Source organism: Lynx rufus, unplaced genomic scaffold (assembly GCF_022079265.1).
Source record: "Lynx rufus isolate CCGP_SWC_20201006 ecotype Redwood Valley unplaced genomic scaffold, mLynRuf1.p SCAF_9, whole genome shotgun sequence".
In the NCBI taxonomy this organism is placed as follows: domain Eukaryota; kingdom Metazoa; phylum Chordata; class Mammalia; order Carnivora; family Felidae; genus Lynx; species Lynx rufus.
The window spans coordinates 10762757-10774793 of NW_025814897.1; the positions used below are offsets into that span (position 1 = coordinate 10762757).

At 37.9% G+C, this 12037-nt stretch overlaps 1 long non-coding RNA gene across 1 annotated transcript in view; it reads left to right on the plus strand.

Moving 5' to 3' along the window:
* The first annotated feature begins 874 nt into the window (after positions 1-874).
* The window catches only part of LOC124504666 (uncharacterized), a 233311-nt gene continuing 222148 nt past the window's right edge, over positions 875-12037 (plus strand). The window contains exon 1 of the long non-coding RNA XR_006960498.1: positions 875-904. This is a non-coding gene — a long non-coding RNA (uncharacterized LOC124504666). The remainder of the gene's footprint in view (positions 905-12037) is intronic.

The following is a 12037-nucleotide window of genomic DNA, read 5'->3' on the forward strand; positions in this document are numbered from 1 at the left end:
AAGCACGAGAATGATGTATTGCAGTGCCAGTTTTTGTTGTTTATGTTACTTTGAACTGTCAGGATGTTTGGAGATGGTTCTGTCTCCACTGGGCAGGTGCTCCCGAAAAGCACAGAGTTTAAAATGTCACGTCGACAACAACTTCAGGGCTTTCTGCCTCTTTCCATCATGTGTTTCTCCTGCTGTCTAATTCTGGTAAAGTTTTATTCTGTTATCCTGTTAACAAAAGAGTGAGCAGGAACTCCCTCCATCACTAATACCCACACACGGTAGATCTTTTACTCACTGGGACCTGCAGGGTCACTTAAGTGTAGAGGACCCAATAGACAAATATTAAAAAAAAAAACCTCATAATGAAAATACTTGAGAAGTTTTAGTTTATACTTTTGTTTAAACCATGGATGATTGTGTGGATGTTATGTGGGTATATTATATCATTTTGCAGAATTATCACTGGAGGAGATCAGTCTGAATCTATTCTGATCTCCAGGCATGTATCTCTGAATATGGACCACCACATTGGGAGGGTTTTGTTGTTGTACTTCCTTTTCTCTTATAGGAGGAAAATATACTCCTGTTAATTGGGGTACTAATTCAGGTTAATTTCAGTTATTTTCTATCCTGTGGTTAGAAATGCATCATACTAATACTAAAACTTCAATTTTGATGGTCACCGTATAATTGTATCTAAGATGTATGGATTGATTTGTAGTTCTTGCTCCTAGGTGTCTCCGGGAATTCTCCAGAGGTTGCCTTAAATGCGTCAGGCATTAGCCCCGGTCCTCACTGGCCTAAGTTAGCCTGCCCAGGCCTCCTGAGCCGTTGGTGAGAGCATTGCCTTGTGCTGGTCATCTATACCATGACTGCTTGTTCCAGGTCCCTGGGGCCTTCCTGCTGCAGAACTGTAAGTCTATCACTGCCTCCTCAGAGCAGTCTACCTCTGGGTCACCTGGGCAATAATGCTTTCTTTGGAAGAAAGTGGGGATTATTATTTCTCTCTACATTTTACTCCAGTGAGGGCTTTGGTGGTGGGAAGCATTCAGGATTGTTGCCTGGACTCCCTTGTTAGAGTTGCTTGACCCAGATCTCTCCTCTGCCTTGAGTCCTTTCACTTCTGTGTAGCCCAGGCCAGTGCTATCCATCTCGTTGAGTTGGGTTGAATTCTCTTTGCTCCACCTCGGGGTAGCTCTGCAGGAGCTCCACAAAAGGCAGAGGATGCCCTTGATGTTGGCAAGGCCATGGCAGCTCCCCATTCTACCAGGAGGTGGACTGTTATACTCAGTGGCAAGGGTGCTATGATTCAGACAGACAGCATGTCTCAGCTGGTGGCTCGGATCCCAGAGTGCTACCGAATTCTGTGAATCAGCCCTTTCAGTTCACATACACTGTCCCCTTTCTCCTGGAGGGCACACACAGCACCATGGTGGCTGGCATGGGCTGAGTTCCCATAACAGCTGCAAGATGCATCTGGAGTCACCAACTCCCCTCCATCCTTTAGTCCTAAAGCTACATCTGGCTCGCAGTGAGAGCCCCCTCTCTCCTGGGTCCCATCTTCTTTTTCACTTCTCTTGGGAAACCCCCAGTGCATTGGATACCTGATGATCTCTTGCCTTTCACAGATGGGGGTCCAGTTGTTGTTCCTAGGAGACTCTATAGCCCCCATTTAAGCCAAGTGACAGGAGCAGAAGAGAGAAAAAAAAGCATTAATAATCCCCACATGCCTGACACACTGGGCATCATCTCTGCTCCCAGCAGTGTCTCACAGACCAAGGTTTTCTGCCTTCATCTAATAGAAAGAAATCTGTCTTTGTGCAGGCTGCCTTTTCAAGATTAAGGGCCACAGAATGGTGCAGAAACTTTCTGATCGTTTTTATTTGGCGTTTAAATGTTTGAAGCCATTTTGTTGGGGTATAATTGGTATATATGTGTATACACACATAAATAAAAAATTGTACACATTGAGAGTGTATAGTTTGAAAACTTTTGACATGCATATATCTGTGAAACCAAAGCCACAAATCAAGGTAATGAATCTAGCACCCCCAGAAGTTACTTCTGTGCCCCTTTGTACTCTGTTGTATTGTCTGGCTTCCTTCACTCAGCATAATTATTTTGAGTTATTTGAGACATACAGTTATGTTGTCTCAAGAGTTAAGAGTTCATTCCTTTTCATTGCAGAGTAATGTTCCAAAGCATGAATATACCACAGCTTGTTTTCTTAGTCACACATTAATGGATATTTGGTGTTTTTTCAGTTCCAGGCTATTACAAATAAACCTGTTGTGAATATTCATGTACAAGTATTAGTGTGGACATATGCTTTCACTTAAATTGGGTGAATACCTCGGAATGGAATGGCTGAGTCAAATGATAAGTATATATTTATTTTTTACAGAAATTGCCGAACTATTTTACAAAGTAACTGCACCACTTTACACTCCTACAAACAATGATTGAGAGTGTCAGTTTCCATGCATCTTTACCAACAGTTGGCATGATCAGTCTTCTTTTTTTTTTTTCTTTTTTTTTTTTTTTAAATTTTTTTTTTTTTCAACGTTTATTTATTTTTGGGACAGAGAGAGACAGAGCATGAACGGGGGAGGGGCAGAGAGAGAGGGAGACACAGAATCGGAAACAGGCTCCAGGCTCTGAGCCATCAGCCCAGAGCCCGACGCGGGGCTGGAATTCACGGACCGCGAGATCGTGACCTGGCTGAAGTCGGACGCTTAACCGACTGCACCACCCAGGCGCCCCTCAGTCTTCTTAATATTAGTCATTCTAATAGTTGGAGGTGCATTTTGTCCTGGTTTTAATTTGCAGTTTTATAGAGTACAATGATGTCAAGCATCATTTTATGTGCATGTTTGATATCTCTGTGTATGATTTGCTCAAATGTCCATTTAACTCTTTTGACATTCATTCATTTCTTTTCTTGGTTTTGAGAGAGCTTTCTATATTCTGGATATAAGTCTTTTGTCAGGTATATGTTTTGCAAATATCTTCTTCCATTCTGTGGTTTGTCTTTTCATTCTCTTAACAGTGTCTTTTGAAAAGCGGAAGTTTTGAATTTTGATGAAATCCAATTGATTTTTTCCTTTTTCGATCATGTTTTCAGCATCATAATTAAATCTTTAACTCAAGATCACAAATATTGTCACTTATATTGTCTTCTAGAAATACTGTAGTTTCAGGTTTTCTGTTGATAACTGTGCTGAATTTTGAGTTAATATGTTAAAAAATTTTATTTCTATTTTCTTTTAAGAGAGAGAGAGAGGGAGAGAGAATCCCAAGCTGGCTCCACACCCAGCTCAGAATACAGTGTGGGGCTCAATCCCATGACCTCAGCCAAAATCAAGAATCAGATGCTCAATGGACTGAGCCACCTAGGTGCCCCTAGTTAATTTGTTTTTAAATAGTGGAAAGTATGGATTGAAGTTCTTTCTTTGGTGGGGGAGAATATACATAGATATGCAATTACTCTAGTATCTTTTGTTAAAAAGACTACCTTTTCTCCACTGAATTGTCTTTGTACCTTTGTCAAAAATCAGGTGTTAATACATGCAAGTGTCTGTTTCTGACTTGTCTCTTGAGTTTCACTGATCTATTTGTTAATCTTGGCACCAATACCAAACTGTCTTGAAATCAGGTAGTGTTAATTGTCACACTTTGTTGCTCTTTTTCAAAGTTGTTCTGGCTATTTTAAGTCCTTTGCATTTCCATAAGAATTTTGGAATCAGGGACACCTGGGTGTCTCAGTCTCACTCTTGATTTCGGCTCAGGTCATGATCTCATGGTTCTTGAGTTTGAGCCCCACATCAAGCTCTGTGCTAAGAGTGCAGACAGAGCCTGATTGGGATTCTCTTTATCACCCTCTGTTTCTGCCTCTCCCCTGTTTGCTCTCTCTCGCACGCGCGCTCTCTCTCTCTCTCTCCCAAAAATAAATAAATAAACTTTTTTTTTTTTTTTAAGAATTTTAAAACCAGCTTGCTGGAATTTCTTCAGGATTGCATGAATCTATAGATCAATTTGGATAGAATTAACATCATAACAATATTGAGTTGTTTGACCCATGATCATAGTATTATCTATCCATATAATTAGGTCTTTAATTTCTCTTGATAATGTATTATAATTTTCATTGTTCAAGTGTTGCATATCTGTTGTTAGATTTATTTCTAAGTATTTTATATTTTTTATTCTATTGCACATGATACAAAAATTTCAATTCTAGTAGCTCTTTGGGGGCATATTCCGTTGTGTTTTCTACCTAGACAATCATGTCATCTGCAGAAAAAAGATAGGATTATCTCCTTTCCAGTTTGGGTGCTTTTTATTTCTTGTTCTTATTGAAATAGCTAGAACCTCTAGGCCAATGTTGAATAGAAACAGTAAGAGTGAATATCCTTGCTTTGTTCCTGATCTCAAGAGGGTAAGCATTCAGTCTTTTACCATTAAGTATGGTGTTAGCTGTGGTTTTTTTTTTTTTCGATAGTATCATTATGGATTGAAGAATTTTCTTTTCCATTTTGCTACAAATTTTTATCATGAAGGGGTTTTGTCTATTGGTTCACCCAATGAAATGATCATATAAGGTTTTTTCTTTTTTTCTTAATATAGTGAATTTATTTCAAATATTAAACAAACCTTGCATTTCTGGGACAAATCTGACTGGGTCATGCTGTAGTAACTTTTTTGTATCTTTTTGGATTTGGTTTGCTAATTTGTTTAAACTTTTTATATTTATGTTCATGAAGAACGTTGGTCTATGATTTTCTTTTCTCCTAAAGTCTTTATCTGATTTTGTAATCAGGGTACTGGTGACCTAATAGAATGACTTGGAAAGTGTTTCCTCCTCTCCATTTTCCAGAAACATTTGGTATAATTCATGAGTGAAGCCATCTAGGTCTATAGTTTTCATTATTGAAATGTTTTTGATTTCAAATTTAATTTCTCTAATAGCTATAGAGCTATATAATAGGCTGTTGCTGTTTGAATGAACTTTGGTATTTTGTGTCTTTCTTTTTTTTAAGTTTATTTATTTTGAGAGAGAGTGTGCAAATGGGGAGGGGGTGCAGAGAGAGAATTTCAAGCAGGCTCAATGCCATCATTGCATAGCCCGAGGCCAGACTCAAACTCACAAACCATGAGATCAGGACCTGAGCCCAGAAGAGTGGGACGCTTAACTAACTGAGCCACCCAGGCGGCCCCTGTGTCTTTCAAAGTTGTCCTTTTCATGTAAGTTGTTGAACTTATCGGCGTAGAGGAGTTTGAAATGGTCCCCTGTTATCCTTTAATATCTGTAGAATTTGTATTGATGGTATTTCTCTCATTCCTGATATTGCTAATTTGGTTCTTGTCTTTTTTCTCCTCATCAATTTGGCTGGAGATCTTACTGTTTTTTTCCTATTGTTTTTGTGTTTTCTCATTCATTGATTTTCATTCTGGTATTATTTATTTCCTTTATCCTATTTATTATAAGTGTAATTTGCTCTTCTTTTTCTAGTTAAGATAGAAGCTGAAGCCATTTGCTTGAACCCTTTCTTTTTTCATGATATTGACATGTAGTACTCGAAATTTCACCCTAGTACTGTTTTAACTGTGTCCTGCAACTCTTAGTATGTTTAATATGTTTTTTTCCATTCAGTTCAAAATAATTTTAATTTTTCTTTTTTGACTCAGTATATTATTTGGTTTCAAACATTTGGAGCTTTTCCCAGAAATCTGTTAATGGTTTCGCATTTAATTATATTATGGACAAAAATGTAATATATGTGGCTTCAATCCTTTAAAATTTATTGAGACCTTTTCAATAACCAAAATAATAGTATAGTTTGGTAAATGTTCTGTATTCATTTGAAGAAGGTGTATCCTATTCTTTTTGAATGCAATGTTCTATAAATGTCAGTAAGTTCAGATTGGTTAATTGTATTATTCAGGTCTTCTGTATTCTTATTTTGTTCACTATTGAGAGATGGGTATTGAAATCTCTGATGACAATTAGGGATTGGTTTATTGGTCCTCATGGTTCTATCAGTTTTTACCTCATGTATTTTGAAAGTCTATTAAGTACATCAGCATTATCAGGACCATTATAGCCTCCTGATGGATTGACCCCATTACCATTACAAAATGACCTTCTTTATCCTTGGTAGTGTTTTTTGCTCTGATGTTTACTTTTTCTAATACTAATAGAACCACAACAACTGTCTTTTGATGAGTACAAGCATTGATAGCATAATTAGTGTTGATTAGTGGTATATTTTTTCATCCATTTACTTTTAACCTTTTTGCATTTTACACTTAAAGTGGGTTTCTTGTAGGTAGCATATGGTTGAGCCTTATTTTTATATCTAATTGGACAATCTCTGCCTTTTCATTTGGGTTTTTAGACAAGGGGTTGGCAAACTTTTTGGCCAGGTAGTAAATATTTTAGGTTTTGTGGGCTGAGCCTATGTGATCTTTGCTGTTCCTGCTGCTGCCTCCTCCTCCTCCTTTTCCTTCTTTTAAGCAATCCTTTAAAAAAAAAAATAAGTAGGTGTCATGCCCAGCATGAAGCCCAATGCAAGGCTGAAGTCAAAACTGTGAGATCACAACCTGAGCTGAGATCAAGAGTCAGATGATGGGGTGCCTGAGTGGCTCAGTTGGTTAAGTGCTGATTCTTGATTTTGGCTCAGGTCATGATCTCACAGTTCATGAGTTTGAGCCCCACATTGGGCTCTTTGCTGACAGTTTAGAGCCTTCTTGGGATTCTCTCCTTTTCTCTGCCCCTATCCAGCTTGTGGTCACTCTCTCTCAAAATAAATACATATATAAGTTTTAAAAAATATATTGTTATGTTAAAAAATCTATCATCTTGCTATTTTCTTCTCCTTGTACCATCTGTTTTTGTTGTTGTTGCCTTCAATTTTTATAACTTGTTTTGAACTGAATGTTTTTTATAATTCCATCATGTCTCATTTTTAGCTTGTTAGTTGTCACTCATTCTTTTGTTACTTGAGTGCTTGCCTTAGGGTTTATAATATGTACCTTTAGCTAATGTAGTCTACCTTCGAGTGATATAATACATCACTTAAGAGAAGTTTAAAGTAGTCTACTTATATTTCTCTCCTCCCATTCTTTGGGCTATTGTCATAAATTTTACTTATACCTATGTTATAAATCTATAACATTGTTATAATTTTGGTTTAAACAGTTATCTTTGAAAGAGATTTAAATAATTGCAAAGAAATTTTATATTTTAACTATCTCATTACTATTTCCAGTGTTTCTCATTCTTTTGTATAGATCAGGATTTCCATCTGGTACCATTTTCCTTCTGCCTGAGGACTTAACATTTCTTATAGTCTGAGTCTGCTAATGATAAGTTCTTCTGGCTTAATATTTCTGAAAAAGTCCTTAATTTTATTTTTGGTTTTAAAAGATAGTTTCACTGGGTATAGAATTCTAGGTGACAGGGTTTTTTTTCTTTCACTATTTTGCTCTACTGTCTTCTCCCTTGTGTTGATTATGATGAGAAATCTATCATTTTACCTTCATTTCTTTGTATGTAGGGTGTCTCCCTAAACCCCACCTCTAGGTTGCTTCTCTTTAGCCTTGACTTTGAGCACTTTGATTACAATGTGCCTTGATGTACATCGCTTCATGTTTGTTGTGCTTGGGGTTTATTGAACTTATTATATTTGTGGGTCTATAGTTTTCATCAAATTTGGAAAACAAAGTGTCTAAAATCTTTCTAAATATTTTTTTCTTTCATCACTCTCCTTCAGGGACTCCAGTTAAATGCACAATAAACTGTTTGAAATTATCTCATAGCTCAGTTCATAAAATCATTTTTCCTCCATGTGTTTCATTTTGGTTAGTGATTTTTCTATATCTTTATGTTTACTAATCTTTTCTTCTGCAATTTCTAGTACACTGTTAATCCAGTATAGTTTATATTTCAGATATCATAGTTTTCATCTGTAGAAGTTTTATTTGGATCTTTTTAATATCTCCCATGTTTCTACTTAACTTTTTGAACATATGGAAGTAAGTTATAAGAACTGTTTTAATGCCTTTTTGTGCTAGTCTAACATCTGTGTCTATTCTGGATTGGTTTCAATTGATTGATTTTTCTCCTCATTTTGGGTCATGTTTTCTTACTTATGTCTATAAGTTTTTGAATTGTACCTTGCTAAGTGCTGGTTGGATATCTATTTATGCATTCTTATAAATATTTTTGATTTTCTGGGACAAAGTTCAGTTACTTGGAAATACTTTCATCCTTTTTAGTCTTTTAAGACTTATTAGGCAACAGCAGAGATATATATAGTCTACATTTAATTTTGCTAACTCTGGTATTTCTTACTCCATTTTTGCTAGAAGCAGAAATATTTTTTGACAGATTTTTAATGTCAGGAAAACTGTTGAAGACCTAAAGGAAAAATTGTACCACCTGAGGTGTCAGGACTGGGGAGTCAGCTCTGTCTAGTTAATATTTCACTCTTTTTTTGTCTATTTATTTATTTTTGCAAGAGAGAGAGCAAGAGTGTGTGTAAGTAAGGGGGAGGACAGAGGGAGAGAATTCAAAGTGGGGTCCATGCTCGCTGCCAAGTATCTCTGCTGGCAGTGCAGAACCTGATGAGGGACTAGAACTCACTGTGGAGTCATGACTTGAGCCAAAATGAAGAGTCAGATGCTTAACTGACTGAGCCACCCAGACACCCCAATATTTCACTCTTCTTAGTTCTCTGGATAATTTTTCTAATCTTTTCTTTATGTAATAAATAGGTATATATAGAGATAATAATCCACATTCTCTTGTTTTTTTTGTGTGTGTGTTTTGTTTTTTTTTTTTTTTTTGAGAAAGGAAGAGAGCACAAACAGGGGAGTGGCAGAGGGAAAGAGAGAGAGAATCTTAAGCAAGCTTCACACTCAACTTGGAGCCTCACACAGGGCTCAATCTCACAACGGTGAGATCATGAACTGATCTGAAATCAAGGGTCAGATTCTTAACCAACCAAGCCACCCAGGTGCCCCTACATTCTCACTCTTTTACAGAGCTGTGCCTTCTATGTTCTTTTAGGATTTATAACTTTTCAATTTGTTCTGTGCATGCTGGGCAAGGGATGGACTTTAGCAATAGTATAAGTGATAAAATTTTGAGAGAGCCCATGCTTATATAGTCTAGTTTCTGTTGCTTTGTAATATATTACTTTAAAATGGAATGGCTTTGTGGCACCTGGATGGCTTAGTCACTTGAGTGTCTGACTTCAGGTCAGGTCGTGGTCTCATGGTTCCTGGGTTCAAGCCCTATATCTGTCTCTGTGCTGACAGCTCAGAGCCTGGAGCCTGCTTCAGATTCTGTGTCTTCATCTCTCTCTCTCTCAAAAATAAAGAAACATTACAAAAAATCTTAAGTGAAATGGCTTTAAAATTTCTTTTTTATATTCTTGAATTATGTGAGGCAGGACTTCATACAGAGCACAAGGACGTTGGCTTATCTGTCTCTCATTATGTCCTGCCCCTGGGCTTGGAAGACTCAGTGGCTAGCTGTGACTTGATGGCTGAGGGGTAGAATCATCATCTATCAGATATCTGTCAGATACCTTCACTGACATATTTAGCAGTTGATATTGGCTATCATCTGAGAACTCATATGGGCCTGTCAGCCAGAGCATCTATACATGGTTTCTCCCTATAGCCTGGGCTTTCTCACAGTGACCTCAGGGTAGGTAGACTTCTTACATTGTGTCCCAGTGTACAAGGTCAAAACTGTATCATCTTTTATGACCCAACCTTGGAAGACACAGATTATTATTTCTGTTTCACCCTATTGGCTAAAAGAGTCATAAACCCACCGAGATCCAAGGGAAGGGAATTAGGTTCCATCCCTTGATAGCATATTATCAAGGTTATATTACAAAAGTGCATGCGAAATGTGAGATATTGTTACACTCACCTTTGGAAAACATCTGCCCTAGTCTGCCTCTGGCCACAGAAAATTGTATCCACCTTCACATGCATTCGTCATTCCTTCCCCCAAGACCTTCAAAGATTCATCTCATTATGGCATCAGTTCAAAATCTAAAATCTTGTTAACTAAAATAGGTCCAGGTGACAATGGGGGCTTCTCTGGTGCAGTTCTTGTGGTTTAGTTCTTTCTCTAAAGATCTGTGAATTAGAAAGACAGTCATCCATCTCCTATCCTCACACACCCAAGTGAGACAAGTGTGGGATTGATAGCTGTTGTATTCCTGTTCCAGAAGAGGAAAAGTGAAAGGCACATAGTAGTCACTGGTTCATAGTGATTCAAAACTCCAGCTAAGCACAGATTGTTAGTTCCTTAGTTAAGACTCAGTCCTACTCCCTGGAGTCATCCTCCAGGACTATTGGCTATGCCTTCTCAGCCTCCCTCTGTGTCATCCTTTTTTTCTATACAGAAGCTTCTGTGTTTGTAGCTAAGTAGACTTCTCACCCTGCTTGGTGCCCCTGAAAGTTTAGGGATTCAAAGGCTTCTGTTCATTTTGTACTTTTTCTGTCTTTTTAGTCTAAGCTGCTACAATTCTTTAAAAAAAATTTGTGGGCTTATTGTATATGAACGTATTTCACCAGTTAAACCCCATACCCACAAATTTCTTTGATGAGCCCCCTTTTTTTTCCACCTTGGGATGTGTCTGAGGCTGCTATGAGACAACATCCTTGAGTCTCAGAAACCTTGTGTTTAATAGACAAGAACTGCAAGGAATGCCCTTAAGATACTTAGAAGTCCTTTTGTCTATTTGAAAAAGTCTAGGCTACATCAGCTTTAATCTCTAAGGTTCCAAGATGGAGTTTTACTGTCACAGCTTTGGCTTGATATTTACCCTGAGATGTTTTCATATTTTAGCACCCTGGATTTGATCTTCACCCTAAGGCCATTTCTGCTTTTGAAAATTTTCTTCTGTGAGAGAATGGAGATGATAAATAGTTTTCTTTTCAAACCCAAGAAGTCCTGGATCCTATTTCCTTTAACTTTAGCACTGAATGGTTCTGTTTATATGGGTAAAATAACTCAGTCGCCACTGTGGCACACTGTTTGGAAATCTCTTTAGCCACATGTACCTGACTGTTGGGTTTATTTTTATTTTTCATACCATTACAAAAACAGTTGAATTTCAAACCCAACAATGTTGCCAAGCTTTCTGCCGCTGTATAACAAGGGTTATACCCCCCCACCCCCCACCCCCACCCCCGCTTCCCGCCCCGCCCAGTCTTGGTCTTTTTCTCAGTAAGTCCTCAAGGCTGTTTCATCTCTATTGAGCAAAGCAGTCACAAGACTTCCCAGATTACAGGGGAAGAGAGTGATGGGATAAGGCAAGGTCACACTATAGAACAGTAAGGGAGATAGGAGATAATGCTGCAGCCACGTTGAAAACTGCAATTGGCTACATGACCTATAACACTTGTGCTTGTGGACAAGTGGGTTTACTGTGAGATACAAAAGGCCCACAAGAAGACATTATCATGGGATAAGACTAGTGAAGTTTACTCCAAATTATGAGCAAAAATTGCATGATTGGGCTTGTCCCTCCTGCATCTTCTAAGATTGTTGCTCATTCTAAGATAGGGTTGTCATGGTGAAAGCAGAGAAGGAACTCTGAAAGGGAATAGCAAGAGGTAGAAGGCATCTTGAGCCCCAGAGTGACTAAGATAACAAGCTAGAGCAGCCTTTGCTCATTTCTTTATTACTCTGTACCACAAAGAGTCCACAGCTATTGAATAAAGGGCCCTGAACTTATAGAACAGCTCAGTGGAGATCTTTCATCACCCCATGTTTGCCACCTACTCCTCTTTGATAGTTCACTGCCCACTTAATTAATATTTCATCAGCACCAACCTTGTGCCATTTAGTGTGCTTGGTACTGGAGCCTATAAAAAATATGGTTCTTGACATACATTAGCTCAGAGTGATGGGCAGAGATAAACCTGTTAACAAGCAATTTAAGTACACCTAGATAAATTCTAGAGAACTCTTTGGGAAAAGCAGCTGAGGGAAAGTAGAAAGGTCAAGAAAGAT